Source organism: Lithobates pipiens, unplaced genomic scaffold (genome assembly GCF_037356315.1).
Source record: "Lithobates pipiens isolate NorthernLeopardFrog02 unplaced genomic scaffold, aLitPip1_a1.2 Scaffold_8, whole genome shotgun sequence".
NCBI lineage: Eukaryota > Metazoa > Chordata > Amphibia > Anura > Ranidae > Lithobates > Lithobates pipiens.
The window spans coordinates 309,151,731-309,167,214 of NW_027507903.1; the positions used below are offsets into that span (position 1 = coordinate 309,151,731).

Sequence of the window (15,484 nt, forward strand, 5' to 3'; positions counted from 1 at the left end):
CAACATCATGGGGCCAGCACAAACCTAAAGGTTGCTTTGGACAGCTTTGTTCTTATGTCTGTTTGATTTAATAGTCATCAAAGTGGATCAAACATGGGCAAAAACCAATTCTTGTTATGTTCATGTGTTACATTAAGTCCTGGTTCACACCAATGCGGCTTTGAAGTCACGCTACTCAGCGCAACATCAAAGCCAACTGTTCAGTGCGATTTAATTACAGCTTGCTGACATTCTGTGTGACTTCATTTATCAGATGTCAATGCAAGCCGCAATAAAGTCGCACAGAAATAGTGCAGGAACCTTTTTCAAAGTCACTGCAACTTGAGTTGCACAGATTTGAATGATTCCATTGCCGTAAATGGAATGTGACTTGTCATGAGAATTTGAACTGTCAAGTCGCATGACAAACTGCACTGGTGAAAACCAGGGCTTACCCCTGTTTGGTCTCTTCAATTCTGCAGTATTGTTACAAGGCCACATAAAGAATAACTAAGGCCTGGTTCACACTAGTGCAGCTGCGATTTGATCAGATTTTTTTTTTTTTTTTTTTTTTTTAACAATAATTTTTTATTGAAAGTTATGTAGGGTACAGAAGGAAAAAAAAAAAAACAAGGGAGAAATAAATGGGGAAAAAGGAAAAAACAGAACAAAAAAAAAATAAGTTGGGTTCAGAAAGGGTCAAATGCGATATACATAATGCATCGTCGAGTGACATACACAAGAGAAACCAGACGGAGTTGTACTATAAATCATACCTTATAGATAATAGACAATTGATCAGATTTTTTATAGTGCAACATTCATGCATTTGGTATGTTTTTGATGGGTTTTTCATGCTGCTGCATTTTTTTGTAGGGGAAGGAGACTGCTAAATTCACTTAGCAGTTGCTAATTTTACAGTTTCCACAGAGATGATGGTTGTTAAGGAGCATGTAACCGTTAGCGTCATAACAAACAGTGACTCGTCCCTTCTGTCAGCTGGGGATTCCCGACTCACAACAGAATGTAGTGGCGTCACTAGGGTTGGTGTCACCTGGTTGTAGGGTAGTAGGGACATTTGATCTGGGGAACAGGGACTGATGCAAGTAGCTCTATATACTCTGTAAAACTCTGCTTAATATGCATGCAGTTTTATACCAGCCTGTTCCTAATCAAGCAGATATAGCCATTGAGGTCACTTACCAGCTTTTTTAAATCTTCCTGGCTGGTCCCATGCATGCGCACTGCACTCTTCTTCATTCCTTTAGAAAATAAGCCTGGAGCATGAGCTTGTACACCAGAGCTTTCCATTGGAGTAAATGTGGGTGCATGTTGCATGTACAGGACCAGACCAGATTTTGACAGCTGCTGTTAGCCCTTGTACACACGGTCAGACATTCCGACAGAAAATGTCCGATCGGACCGTGTTGTTGGATAATCCAACCGTGTGTGGGCTCCATCGGACTGTTTCCGTCGGAATATCTGACCGACAACGTTTTAGAGCCGGGCTATAAAATTTTCCGACAACACGATCTGATCGGACTTTGTCCAATCGTTTGTAGAGCATTCCGATCGGACAAAGTGCTCAGATCAAATTACGAGACCAAAGCTAATGGCTACTAGCCTGAACGTAGTCCCGTCGTTACTAAATTACGTCATCACGTTCTGAACGATCAGATTTTCCGACAACTTTGTCTGGACGTGTGTATGCAACACCAGTTTTGGACAAAATCCAACCGATTTTGTTGTCGGAATGTCCGACCGTGTGTACAAGGTCTAAGACCTCATTAATTATATCTTGCTGGATTGGGGAAAGGTAAGTATAAGACAGGGAGGATGTGTTAGGGGCAAGTCTAACTGGATCTGGATAGAATCAGGGTGGTTCAAATATTTTGTAAGTTTTAAAATGCTGTCTGATTCCCCATTGGGGAGATTTGCTCCTTATTTCGTATTTTCTCAGATGTCTGTCACCTGGCCTGGAAGAAAATTAGGAAAATCTCCTCGATGGATAGACTCCCCACGCGTTTAAAAAATATGGTTTCCTGGTGCCAACATGGCAGCATACATATGGTAGTAGCCCCGCCTACTTCTGCCCTCAGGGTCAGTGCATAGTTGCAAAATGTTGATGCCCACACATTACCCTATTCCCTTTTTTGTCCTCACAGAACCCACAACCAATGTGAAGAAGAAAGCCATTACCTGCCACATATTGTGGTTGTTCAAGCAGGTTCAGCCTCTCCTGAAGCAAAATCCCTAAATGTTTCAATAAGTCCGGGAACCTCTTTTGTGGATCTTTGTTGTGGAAAAAGCAATGGATTTTCATTACCATACTGTAGTTAGCAATCCGTCTAGGGCTAGTATCCTCTGCATTTTCCTCTTTATCTGGAGTCAGTTCAAGAGATTCTATAAAACACAACCTCCGTGCTGGATGTCTGTCTTATGGAGTACAATAGGCCAAATGACCCCTGGTTTGGTTCGCTGCCAAACTGTCGAACAGCGCAAACGTTTGGAACCCGAATAACAAACCCCATTGAAGTCTATTGTACCTGAACTGGAAAAATCTAAAGTGACCATTTCGATTTGCAAGCAATTAGGCATACAATGGTTATGGGGGTCCGGGTACTGCCCTAGGTAAGATGAATCAATGAACACAAAGTTTGTAAAAAACATAATTTTTAAATGAGCGATGCTTTACTGAACAATAAAAATGAAAAATTCCTTTTAATATAGTGCCTGGGGGGGTCTCCCTAGTCTGCCTGTAAAGTGGCATATGTATACCATGTATAGAACCTGCTGCAGAAATAATGATATTTAAAAAGTAAAAAAAAAATACATTTTCCCGGCAAGCTTTCTTTATTTTGTAAACAATGGCTTAGGGAGCCAGTCTGTATGATAAGACCACAATTTAGTGCACTCGGAACAAGATTAGAGACTTTTTAAATAAGTACTGGGGTCTCTTTTGCAGACTTTGGATAGAAATAATAGGTGCAGAAAAATTGGGCTTTGGGAGTTAGTGGTGCCTTCCCACCGTAACCCTATAGAGGTATTTTTAATGAAAGCAAGAATTGGCCTTGCTGTCAAAAACTGAAATATGCCCCAGTCAAACAATAGCAGAAAAATTAGGCTTTGGGAGTTGGCAGTGGACAAGAAGGCAGAATAAGCCACTCTAACAGCTGCGGTGGACTGCGCACGAGTCTTTGCTTGGGTGATAGAGGATGAGGATGGTTTAGTAAGCCAGTCCACCACGTCCTCTGCATACTGTGGCTGGATAGCATGGGCAACATCACTTAACAGAGAAAATGATGTCCTGCCTGAGGATGGACCCCACCTTTGCCTGTGGACACAGATGCTGCTGGCCTCCTCACAATGGCATGGGAACATCTGCCTCTCCTTGTTGGCTTCCCAAACATGATGGGGGGTTTATTAACAAAATGTAATAAAGATGGGGAGATGTGTATGTGGATGCACTTTAATCAATGGAAAGTGGTGTTTGGTGCACTTTACTTAGTACTCACTACACAAACACACTACAATATACTGCAGTAAACGTACAGTAACGCACTGCAATATACTGCCTTAAAGGTGCACTAACGCACTGCAGTCTACTGCGTTAAACCCGCAATAATGCAATGAAATATACTGTGTTAAACGTGCACTAATGCACTGCAATATACTGTGGTAAACCTGCAATAACACACTGAAATATACTGCGCTAAATGTGCAGTAATGCACTGCAATATACTATGGTAAATGTGTAATACTGTGGTAAACCCAGGGCGGTCAAAGACATTGTCCTGCCTGGGCCCAAGAATGAAATGCTGCCCCCCTCAAAAAAAAAATATGCCCACCAAAAGACCCCCACATTCATTATTTATATATCATGATAACTAAAATTAAATTTATCAGAAAATCTGATTAAAAATGCCATAAATCTATTCCCTATTTTGTAGACGCTATAACTTTTACGCAAACATATCAATATACGCTTATTGTGATTTTTTTTCTAACCAAAAATACGTAGCAGAATACATATTGGCCTAAACTGACAAAGACTTTTTTTGGGGGAATAATTATTATAGCAAAAAGTAAAAAATATTGTGTTTTTTCAAAATTGTCTCTATTTTTTTGTTTATAGCACAAAAAATAAAAAGCACAGAGATGATCAAATACCACCAAAAGAAAGCTCTATTTGTGGTAAAAAAAATGACATCAATTTTGTTTTGATACAGCTTTACAAGACTGCACAATTGTCAGTTAAATTAACACAGTGCCGTATTGCAAAAAATGGCCTCGTCATTAAGAGGGCAAATCTTCCGGGGCTGAAGTGGTTAATCAAGGCTGGGCAAGGCAAGTCCCTCTCAGGCTCTCATGTCTCATACAACTTGTGATTTGTGACCATGTACTTACAGTACTCGGATTCAAGCTTCTGCAGACAAGGCTGCTATGGGGAACTCACTGGTGGCAGAATGGACAGGGTGAGGGTCAATGCTGAGCCTACAGAACAGTGACAGGCAGGCTGCAACACTTCAGACACCGGCAGGTGCTGTGCAGGTGGACTGTGGACAGGCACAAGCAATTCTCTTCAGACCTGCTCCCTTCCCTCAGGCTCTGAGCCATGCAGAAGAAGATGGAGTATGGAAGATGTGGGTGGGTGGAGGCGGAGCTAATTGACTAGGCGTGGAGGCTAAGCGCTCTGAGTGCTGGGGCGGCCACGGCCTCTGACGTCACTGGTTGCTAGATGCCAGCAGGATAGCAGCAGGCGATTCTAGCAAGTAGTGCAGCGCACAGCCGACCAGGATCGGCCCTGCTCCTGCTGACTGATCTGACCTCCTCCTGACAGGTAGGATACAGCTGGGCGGCTACTAAGGTTCGGGCATAGGCATGCACAGCCTATTGCATTAGGGTGTGCACCCCAAAGCTCAAACACACATGCTTGTGTATATATATATATATATATATATATATATATATATATATATATATATATATATATATATATATTCATATATTCAATGTAGTTGGAGAGAGCCGCACCTGGTTTGTATTTAGTGCAAAGCAATCTGGTCTTCCCACTGACCATACATATGAGAAAAAAGTTTGAAGGCTTGCTGCACACAATTTTATTTGTTCAATAATTTAAAAAATAGTTACATAGTAAAGTGTTAAAAGAGATTTCCAGTTAGTATACTGTAATAGTATTCCTTCATGGGTTGATTTTTTTCAAAGCCACAGATACAGAAATGGTTAATCAAGCAGATATTCATCTCACTATTCCATCTGAAACCATTATATTGTTAATCTGTCAAAGAAAATATATGAATATCATGATCTAGAGATCCAAAAATAATAATTATTATTATTATGTATAACAAATAAATAGAATGAGTATAAATAATTCTGAAAATAAAAAATAAAAAAAGGGAAAAAGGGAGAAGGAATAAATATTCCTATCAGTTATACAAACAAGTATAACTCTAAATCTGTGTTTAGTCCTTTCGGAGAAATAGTATTAAGGAAATTTAGACAATAAACCTCATGTTTTCTTAAAACCAACTCCCGATCACCCTCTCCTATTTTTACTAATGGCTTCCAATACCATATATTTTAACTGGGAAATTTAATGCCCCTTCTCTAAAAAGTGTCTAGCCAGGGGTAATTGTATTAATTTGTCTCTAATCGAGTATTTATGCCTAGCTCTGTGGTCTTTAACCTTTTGAGTTGTTTCTCCAATATAAAGAAACCCACATGGGCATTTTATGGCATAGATCACATAAAATGATTGACAGGAGGGTAGCGGTGGATTCAAAAATTCATCTATAATGGGATAACTTTCTCTCAATAAACTCAATTTTTTTTTAATAATATTAAAAACATCATAAGAAAACAGATGAAATGTTGTTACAAAAGGAATTCTTTTCGTATGTCTATTGTTGAGCCTACTATTATTTAGATTTAGACGTTCTCTTTTAACTGCTACTTCTGGATAATTTCTACTAATTAGTTTAGCTTACATTTCATTCAATCTCTCTTCTCCACATTGTGGATCACTGACTATTCTTTGCACTCTCATTAATTGACTTCTGGGGATAGAGTTGAAGACTCCTTGAGGGTGAAAACCTGCGATCTGTACTTTTAACATACAGATCGCTTTCAATTTTGGTCTGATTCACTTTCAACATGGTATCCAGGAAGGGAATTTCCACCCTGCTGTGTACCATATTGAACTTCAAACCAAGAATAAGGTAATTAAGGTGTAGATCAAATAATAAAAGGGTTCCAATGTCGCCACCCCACACAGCAAACACGTCGTCTATAAATCTGTACCATCCCTGCCAGTGTTCCAAAAAAAAGTATTATTATACATAAATGGTGTTTCCATCATATTCATGAACGAGTTTGTGTATGGGGGTGCGACATTGGAACCCATTGCTGCTCCTTTGAGCTGTAGATTATGGGTTTCCTTGAAGAGAAAATAATTCATCTCCAGGACAATTTTTATTAATTCCAAGAGAAAAGCAATTTGTCGATCATTGTAACAATTTGATTGTACCAAGAGCCGTCGACATGCTTCCATACCCAGTTCATGGGGAATAATGGTATAGAGGGTGGATACGTCCCATGTAACAAGGATGGGATCAGGTGACAATTTGATAACATTAATCTTATTAAGGATATCACTGGTAAATAAATGATTTGGTGTTAACCAATAATGGAGTTACACATTTGTCTAAATATTGTGCCAATGGTGTTGTCACCGAGCCCATCCCTGAAACGATGGGACGTTCAGGTGGGTTAATGGGGTCTTTGTGGATCTTACCTACAATATACATCACAGTTGTAATGTGATGTTCCCATAATTCAAATCTGTGTGTTTCATCATCAATAATTCCATATTTTAAAGAGGAAGTAAACCCTGATGGGTTTTACTTCCTCTTTGTTTCCCTGCAAAGGTAAATCATAATGGACTACTATCGCTTACCTGACACAGGAGCCAGCGATGTCACCGCTGTTCCCTCTTCCACAAAGCATCCATCTTCCTTCCGGGTATCGCGGCTCTGTGATTAGCTGGAGGCGCAATGACATCACTCCCGTGCATGCACACAGGAACCGCTGCTAACGGCATGATCCCTGTTAGCAATGGTGCATGCTTCGTAGACAGCGGTGCCTGTCTTTTGCAAATATCTCCTAAACCGTGTAGGTTTAGGAGATATTTCTTGCACCTACAGGTAAGCCTTAATCTAGGCTTATCTGTAGGTGAAAGTGGTCTGTTATGCGGCGTACACACGAGCGGACTTTTCAACATCCAAAGTCCGACGGAATGATTCCGTCAGACTATTCGATCGTGTGTGGGCTGCAACGGACTTTTGATTCGCAGAAGTCTGACGGACTTTAGAAAATGGAACATGCTTCAAATTTTTCCGACGGAACTCCGCCGGACCCGGTCCCTTCGAAAAATTTGCTCGTGTGTATGCTATTCCGACGGACTAAAACCGACGCTAGGGCAGCTATTGGCTACCGGCTATGAACTTCCTTATTCGAGTCCAGTCGTACGTCATCACGTTCGAATCCGTCGGAGTTTGGTGTGATTGTGTGTGGCCAAGTCCGCTCAGTCGAAAAGTCCGTCAGAACTCTGTCGGAACTCCGGCAGAACTCCGGCAGGACTCCTTCAGAAGTCTGTCGGACATAAATCCTCTCGTGTGTACGGGGCTTAAGGGTTTACAACCACTTTACTGCTACTGTCAAAGCTTTCTTAATTTTAGTTTGTACTTTAAATACTGGATTGGAATCCAGTCGTCTATATATATCAACATCTGATAATTGCTTCAACACTTCTGCTTTGTACTTTGGGGTGTCCATAATCACAATAGCTCCCCCTTTGTCAGCCGGGCTTGATAACAGTATCTCGCCGAGCTGACAAGAAGGTTAATGACATAATCTCTTCCTGACTCAAATCGTTTTTGTCTTCTAAAAAAGACTTCAAATCATTATCAACCTTGTCAATGAACACCTCAATGGCAGAGCAAGAAGTGGGAGGTACCTTAGAACTTTTAGATCTTAAATTTACATTTTTAATTGATAAAGGCAAATATTCTCTATTCAGGATAGTAGGTTGAAATGCAAAATATGCTTTAAATTTTAAATGCCTTTAAAATCGGTAAAGGTTTTGTTTCAAGATGAAATCATACATTTTTTCTTTAGGACAAAATCCCAAAACCTTTAATTAGAACCAGTATTTCAGTCTCTGTTAAAGAAATAGAAGATGTATTATATACTACATTTTTGATCAGGGTCTCTGGCGGTTCTGGCATTTTGTAGTCAGTCCTCTGGCTGTACCTTTTCTTGTGTCTCTTGCCTTCCCTACTGGTCGGTTGTAGCTGGTGGTAAAAAAGATGTAGTGGGTACATTTGCTGATGATCCAGTGGAGGCAATAGATGAAGAGGCGTTAGAAAATTGATGTTTTCATTGGCCTTTTCTGAAGGATTTGGTCAAGTTGGAGTAAAACTTTATTTTTACATAAAGTGGAAAGGGAGCTCCTGTCAGGATTGTTATACTTGTGAGGAGAATTTCTCTTGACTTACTGTTCAGAAATTGTGCCTTAAATCTCTATGTTTTGTGCCTGCATCCTGCCGGGGGAGATCTCTCTTTACTTCCTGTCCTTGAGACACAATAGAATTGCTATTTTTTTTTTTTTTTGTTCTAATAATTTGTGTTCCTGTTTTTAGTTTGTTTCTTTTTGTGTCCCTTGTGTTCATACCAGTGCATGCTGTGAGACAGATTTGGGCAGAGGGCTTCACTTCCATCTACCAGCATCCATTTTTTGTGATGTATGACAGCTTGAGATCTTTGTTACATAATTTACTGTGTTCCTATTCTATGCTCTTTTTGATTTATGCTTGTATTTTAGAATTCAGCATGTCTTTTGGCTCCTGAAGAAGACTCTTTGGAGTTGAAACACGTTACTATTTTTATGCATGTACTAAAAACAGTGTCATTGCATGCATGGGACATTGATATGAGGACTATATCTCTGATGGTCCATATCTTTTAAAACCATGTTGTATTGTATGACTTGTCATTGTTTTGAATCTTTTTGTGCTAATAAACACGAGTTTCATATTTATATCATGTTTTGTTCGGTGCCTTAAAAATCCCATCTAAGGTTTTTTTTTTTTCAAATATATACTTTATTTATTTAAACAATGCCCAACCTGGGTGCACATATAACATAAGACATACAGTTGGGATACATGGGGGGAAGGAAGGGAAAGTGCCCAGTGAGTTCGATACAGAGATAGAGGGGGAGGCAGACATAGCTTACATACAGTACATCTTAAATTAACATGAGTTCTCGTAAGGTCACGTTCATCATCATTCCGGCTACCACCGCCCATTCGGGCCGAGGCACTGCGCGAAGTAACCATGGACTCACTAGACGCCCAATTCTTAGCCACCTCCCCCCTCCTCCCCACACCAGAACCCCATTGCCCCGGTAAACAATCAAACGTCCGAGGTCAGAGTCTAACAGTAATGGGGACAAGGACACACAAGGGAGGAAGGCCGGGGGAGGCTGGGGGAGAGAGAGAGAGAGAGAAAGAGAGGAAAAAAAAAAAAGAAAAAAAAAAAGGGGGGGGGGGGAGAGAGATCTGGTTGATTCCGGAACACCGCGTCATACACTTGGACCAGGTTGCAAACTATCTCACAGGGTCCTCAGGGAAACTCCTTCAGGGGAGAGGATAAACTGATGCCAGAGAGCCCACGTGGTTTTAAATCTTTCCTGTTGTTGCCTCCCAGATAGCACCAGGTCCTCTAGTTTACTAACGTTCTCCACCCTTCGAATCCAGGACGCCACCGACGGTGGGGCCTGGCTTTTCCAGTGAAGCGGAATGCAGGCTCTGGCAGCATTCACCAGGTGACACAGAATGGACTTTTTGTATTTTTTAATAGACATGGTATTATCATGTAGGAGAAAAAAGGCCGGGTCATCGGGGACGTGGTATTCCGTGAATTTTTGGGTAATGGACCTGACTGTAGACCAGAAATGGGACAACTTCGGACATGACCAAAATATGTGTAACAATGTGCCCTGCCCCTGACCACACCTCCAGCAAAGTGCCGAGGTGTTCGGATAGAAGGAGTGCAGTACCTGAGGGGTTAAGTACCACCTCGTCAGGAGTTTGTAGTTAGTTTCCTGTATTTTGGTACAAATGGTAGATTGTAGGGCAAAGGTTAACATACGTTGAGTCTGGCTCGAAGTAAATGTGCAGTTCAGCTCCCTCCCCCATTTAGTCAAGAAGGTTAAATGAGAGTCATCGACCGGGGCGATAAGGAGGTTGTACATTGTTGACAATGTCCTCGGGAGTGCCCCGCATCCCGAACAGTGTTCCTCAAATGTAGTCAGAGGTACACCAAACTGCTGCGGAGATGGGAGGGCCCGAAGAAAATGTCTAAGCTGGTCTGCAGTCCAGAAAGCCAGTTTGTAGGGGCCCGACGCGTCACACAGCATCTCTATAGAAGGCCAGTCTCCATTCGTCTGGAAATGCCTCGCTTGCGTGCAGTTCCTAGTAAACATAGCTGACATAATTTGGCGGTCCAATCCTGGAGGGAATCGAGGGTTCCCCAGAATGGGATAGAGCGGAGAATTAGACGTGGATAGTGGCCCGTCTGAACAGTACTTCGATCCCACCCGCAGCGTTACCCCTATCAGGGGATGATTTTTCATATTCTTAGGGAGGTGTGCATAGCACCAGATAGCTCCCTGTAGTGGCACCTGCGTTTGGGCTTGTTCTAACCGGGTCCACAGCTTGAAATCCCGGTGGCGACCCCAGTCAATAATCCTACCGAGATGAACCGCATGGTAGTATTTCTTCACATCCGGGACTGCGAGACCCCCGTGAAGTTTGGGTAGGGATAGTAGAGTCCGGGCCAGTCTCGGTTTTTTATTTGCCCAGATAAATCTAGTAAACATCCCATGTACCTGTCGAAAGAACGAGGCGGGGACCAGGACGGGCAGTGCATGCAGTAAATATAAAAATTTGGGTAAGATGCCCATCTAAGGTTTAATATTATTTTGTGTTATTCTATAGAATTGTCATAGGAAAAGCTCTCCCCTTTCAAGAATATTCCTTCACGTTTCACTTCGCAGTAGGGATACAAACAGTAATAAAAACCTGACATGGTGACCCCCCCCCCCCCAAAACACACCAAAACCTAAAAACCTTACATATCTATGCACTACAACAACTCATACAACAAAAAGTATTGGTTACACTTGGCATTAATAAGCTAAGATAAACAAACTCCCAAGGATTGACATTATTACATTGCAGACATTATTATTTCAGTACACAATGTGTAACAATGGAAGAGAAAGAGCCACCATTATTGAAGGAAAGTGATTCTTCTGCATCAGTTGTCCCAGAATGATCAATTCTATCCAGCTTGCCTTTGTTTATCAGGCAATGTTTGGATGGTGGACACCTGTTTGAGGCTTAACTCACCTGCCTCTGTATGTTGTATACACAAAGCCCTCCCTGAGGATGAACTGATGCTCAGTGTCTCCCATACAACGCACACTTCTTTCAACAGCACTCTTCTGTTCAGGATGTAAGAGGCCAGCAGATGCATGGCTTGTACGGCACCTCATCTATGAGAAATGGTTTGTATGGAATATTAGGAGGAACACATTAACTATGAACAATCAAACATTTACTTCTGCTTCCTTTCCTAAAGTGACAAGGCAAAGCAAGGTCAAACAATACAAGAGCTTTGGATATTCCACAGGACACAGAACTTGCCAATAGTCAGAGTAACTCAAGGCTTGTCCTCAAACAAATTAAATAAATGGCAACCATGTTTTACTGGGTAAACAAGGGAAAATCTCTCATATAGTGGATATAAAAAGTCTACACACCCCTGTTAAAATGCCAGGTTTCTGTGATGTAAAAAAATTAGAGATAAATAATTTCAGAATTTTTTCCACCTTTAATGTGGGCTATAAACTGTACAACTCAGTTGAACAACAAACTGAAATCTTTTAGGTGGAGGGAAGTACAAATTAAGAAATAAAAAAATAAAATAATATGGTTGCGTAAGTGTGCACACCATTAAAATAATACTTTGTTGAAGCACCTTTTGATTTTATTACAGCACTCAGTCTTTTTAGGTATGAGTCTATCAGCATGGCACATCTTGACTTGGCAATATTTGCCCACTCTTCTTTGCAAAAACACTCCAAATCTGTCAGATTACGAGGGCATCCCCTGTGCATAGCCCTCTTCAAATCTCCCCACAGATTTTCAATAGGATTCAGGTCTGGGCTCTGGCTGGGCCATTCCAAAACTTTATTTTTCTTCTGATTAAGCCATTACTTTGTTGATTTGGATGTATGCTTTGGGTCGTTGTCATGCAGAAAGATGAAGTTCCTCTTCATGTTCAGCTTTCTAGCAGAAGCCTGATGGTTTTGTGCCACTATTGATTAGTATTTGGAACTGCTCATAATTCCCTCTACCTTGACCAAGGCGTCTATTCCAGCTGAAGAAAAACAGCCCCAAAGCATGATGCTGCCACCACCATGCTTCAATGTGGGTATGGTGTCCTTTTGGTGATGTGCAGTGTTGTTTTTGCTCCAAACATCTTTTGGCCAAAAGGTTCAAACTTGGTTTCATGAGACCATAATACATTTTCCCTCAAGCTTGTGGGAGACTTCAGATGTGTTTTTGCAAAATTTATCTGGGCTTGGATGTTTTTCTTTTAAGAAAAGGCTTCTATCTTGCCGCTCTACCCCATAGTCCAGTTATATGAAGAATATGGGAGATTATTGTCACATGTACCACACAGCCAATACTTGCCAGATATTCCTGTAGCTCTTTTAATGCTGCTATAGGCCTCTTGGCAACCTCCCTGACCATTTTTCTTCTCGTCTTTTCATCAATTTTGCAGGGACGTCCAGTTCTTGGTAATGTCACTGTTATGCCATTGTTTCTCCACTTGATGATAACTGTCTTCACTGTGTTCAATGGTAAATCTAGCACCTTGGAAATTCTTTTGTACCCTTCTTCTGACTGATACCTTTTAACAATGAAATCCTTCTGATGCTTTAGAAGCTCTCTGTAGACCATGGGCTTTGCTGTAGGATGCGACTAAAAAAATGTCAGGTAAGACCTACTAGTACTAGTGTGTACTGACTTCTATTTAACATGAGTCTGAATGTGATTGCTTAATTCTGAACACATCCCTACATCCCCAGTTATAAGAGGGTGTGCACACTTATGCAACCACATTAATTCGTTTTTTTTACTCCCCCCCCCACAGGATTTCAGTTTGTTTTTCAATTGAGTTGTATAGTTTATAGGTCACATTAAAAGGTGGAAAAAGATCTGAAATTATTTATTTTTGTATAATTTTTTTACATCACAGAAACCTGACATTTTCACAGGGGTGTCCAAACTTTTTTCAAAGAGGGCCGTATTTCATGAAGTGAACATGCATGAGGGCTGACCATTTTGCCTGACTTTTTTTTAACCGTTAAGATGAAATGCAAATTAAATTTTTAACCAAAGTTTATTGCAAACGGCATACTTTTCATTTCGTCACATGGATGATAAATCTACACAGGTGTTAAATCACTCTGCCTTTCATATATGAAGGCCGGATGAAAAAAAAAAAAAAAATCCAGGAAGCTGAAATATATGTCAGGAACATTCTAAAGTACATTAATAAAGGCTGTCTGTCAACTTTTAAGCTAAAAAAAAATATGAACAGGAACATAAAACCAAGTGTCCATCTTGTGAAATATAGTCATAACTGATTTAGACCAACTGATACTAACTGAGATTTTACATTAATCTGAATTGAAATTTGTCTGCATTAATGTGAAGGGTGAAACTGAGATCTGGACTGCAGCACATAGGTCAGGTCTGGGTCAAAGGCAGTGGTTTTGATGCGCAAAATGTCCCGCAGGTGAGAGTCACTTAAGCCGCGTACACACGGGCGGACTGTCTGTCCAACTTAGTCCGCCGAAACACATTTCAGCGGACAGTCCGCTCGTGTGTGGGCTTCAGTGGACTTTTTCAGCGTGCAGTCTGGCGGACTAAGTATTTCGGAATTTCCGTAATATTGTCCGTCCAACTTTGGTTTCAGCGGACAGTCCGCTCGTGAGTAGGCTAGTTCGACAGACTAAGTATGGCGCATGCTCAGAAAGGATTTACACGGCGAAAGGTTGCATTGCTGTGTATTGGACGTCCTATTTCTAGTCCCGTCGTACGTGCTGTACACGTCATCGCGCAAGCTTTCGACGGACTGTTTGTTCATCGTGTGTGGTCAAGTCCGTTCATTCGAAAGTAGGACGGACTGTCCGTCGGATTGTCTGACGGACTTAGTTGGCCAGACAGTCCGCCCGTGTGTACGCGGCTTTAGTCTTGTCCTCACGCGGTTCTTGTTAAAGTTCATAACAGAGAACGTCTTCTCACATATATATGTTGAGCCAAACAAGCTCAGCATTTTCTTAGCCAATGTTCGAATCTCTTGAAACCGGCTTTTATCCAGTTGGCGGTAAAAGTTCACAAGAGAGAGTTGTTGGTGACGACTGCGTAACTTGCTGTCACAATGCAGCTCAATGAGCTCAAGCTGCAGCTGATCTGGAGCATCATCGGGGTCAACAGAGAATGGAGAGGAGAAAAGGCTGATCTCCTTTTCAATAGCTGCAAAATCCTGAAAGCGCCGTTTAAACTCCCCAGCCAGAGATGTGATGTCTGCTGCATATCTGCTCATTTGCGCACTGATATTGTCCTGTGGAAAACTGGTCATTATTTCCTGCAACGCTGAAAAATGTATAAGATTGGGTTGTGCTTGTGACAACTGCCTTATGAAAAGTTGCAGCTTTGTTCCAAAGGCTTTGAGGTGTGAATAAAGCTGGTTCACTGCTGCATCTTTCCCCTGAAGACTCGTGTTCAGGACATTCAGATGCTTGGTTATGTCAACTAGAAACCCCAAATCGGCCAGCCACATCGAATCAGATAGTTCTCGCATTGGTTGTCCCTTTGTTTCCAAGAATTCTCCAATTTCCTTTTTGAGAGAGTAGAAACGCTGCAGTGCAGACCCCCGACTGAGCCATCTTACATCATTGTGATATAAAACATCTTCGTATTCAGCCTGGATGTCCAGTAGAAACTGTTTAAACTGGCGGTGGCACAGGGCTTTAGAGCGAATAAAATTAATAGTCTTCACCACCTGTTTCATAACATGGTCATATTTGAGATGTTTAGCACAAAGAACTTGTTGATGAATGATACAGTGGAGTTTAATAGCTTTGCCTCCTTCTTCAATCACCTTGTTACAGATTAGGGCTGCTAATCCACTTCTCTCACCAGCCATGGCAGGTGCCCCATCAGTAATAATCCCAGTAACTTTGTTCCAAGGCAGTTTCATGTCATTTATGGCGGAACTAACAGAAACAAACAAATCTTTTCCTCTTGTTTGGTCCGTAAGACTCTGGAGGTCAAGTAGC

The 15,484-nt window shown here is 41.4% G+C and overlaps 1 long non-coding RNA gene across 1 annotated transcript in view; it reads right to left on the bottom strand.

Moving 5' to 3' along the window:
• Window positions 1-4,952: 4,952 nt before the first annotated feature.
• Window positions 4,953-15,484, bottom strand: part of LOC143963158 (uncharacterized) — a 28,116-nt gene continuing 17,584 nt past the window's right edge. The window contains exons 2-3 of the long non-coding RNA XR_013270892.1: window positions 11,478-11,623; window positions 4,953-5,278 (exon numbers count right to left, since the gene is read on the bottom strand). This is a non-coding gene — a long non-coding RNA (uncharacterized LOC143963158). The remainder of the gene's footprint in view (window positions 5,279-11,477; window positions 11,624-15,484) is intronic.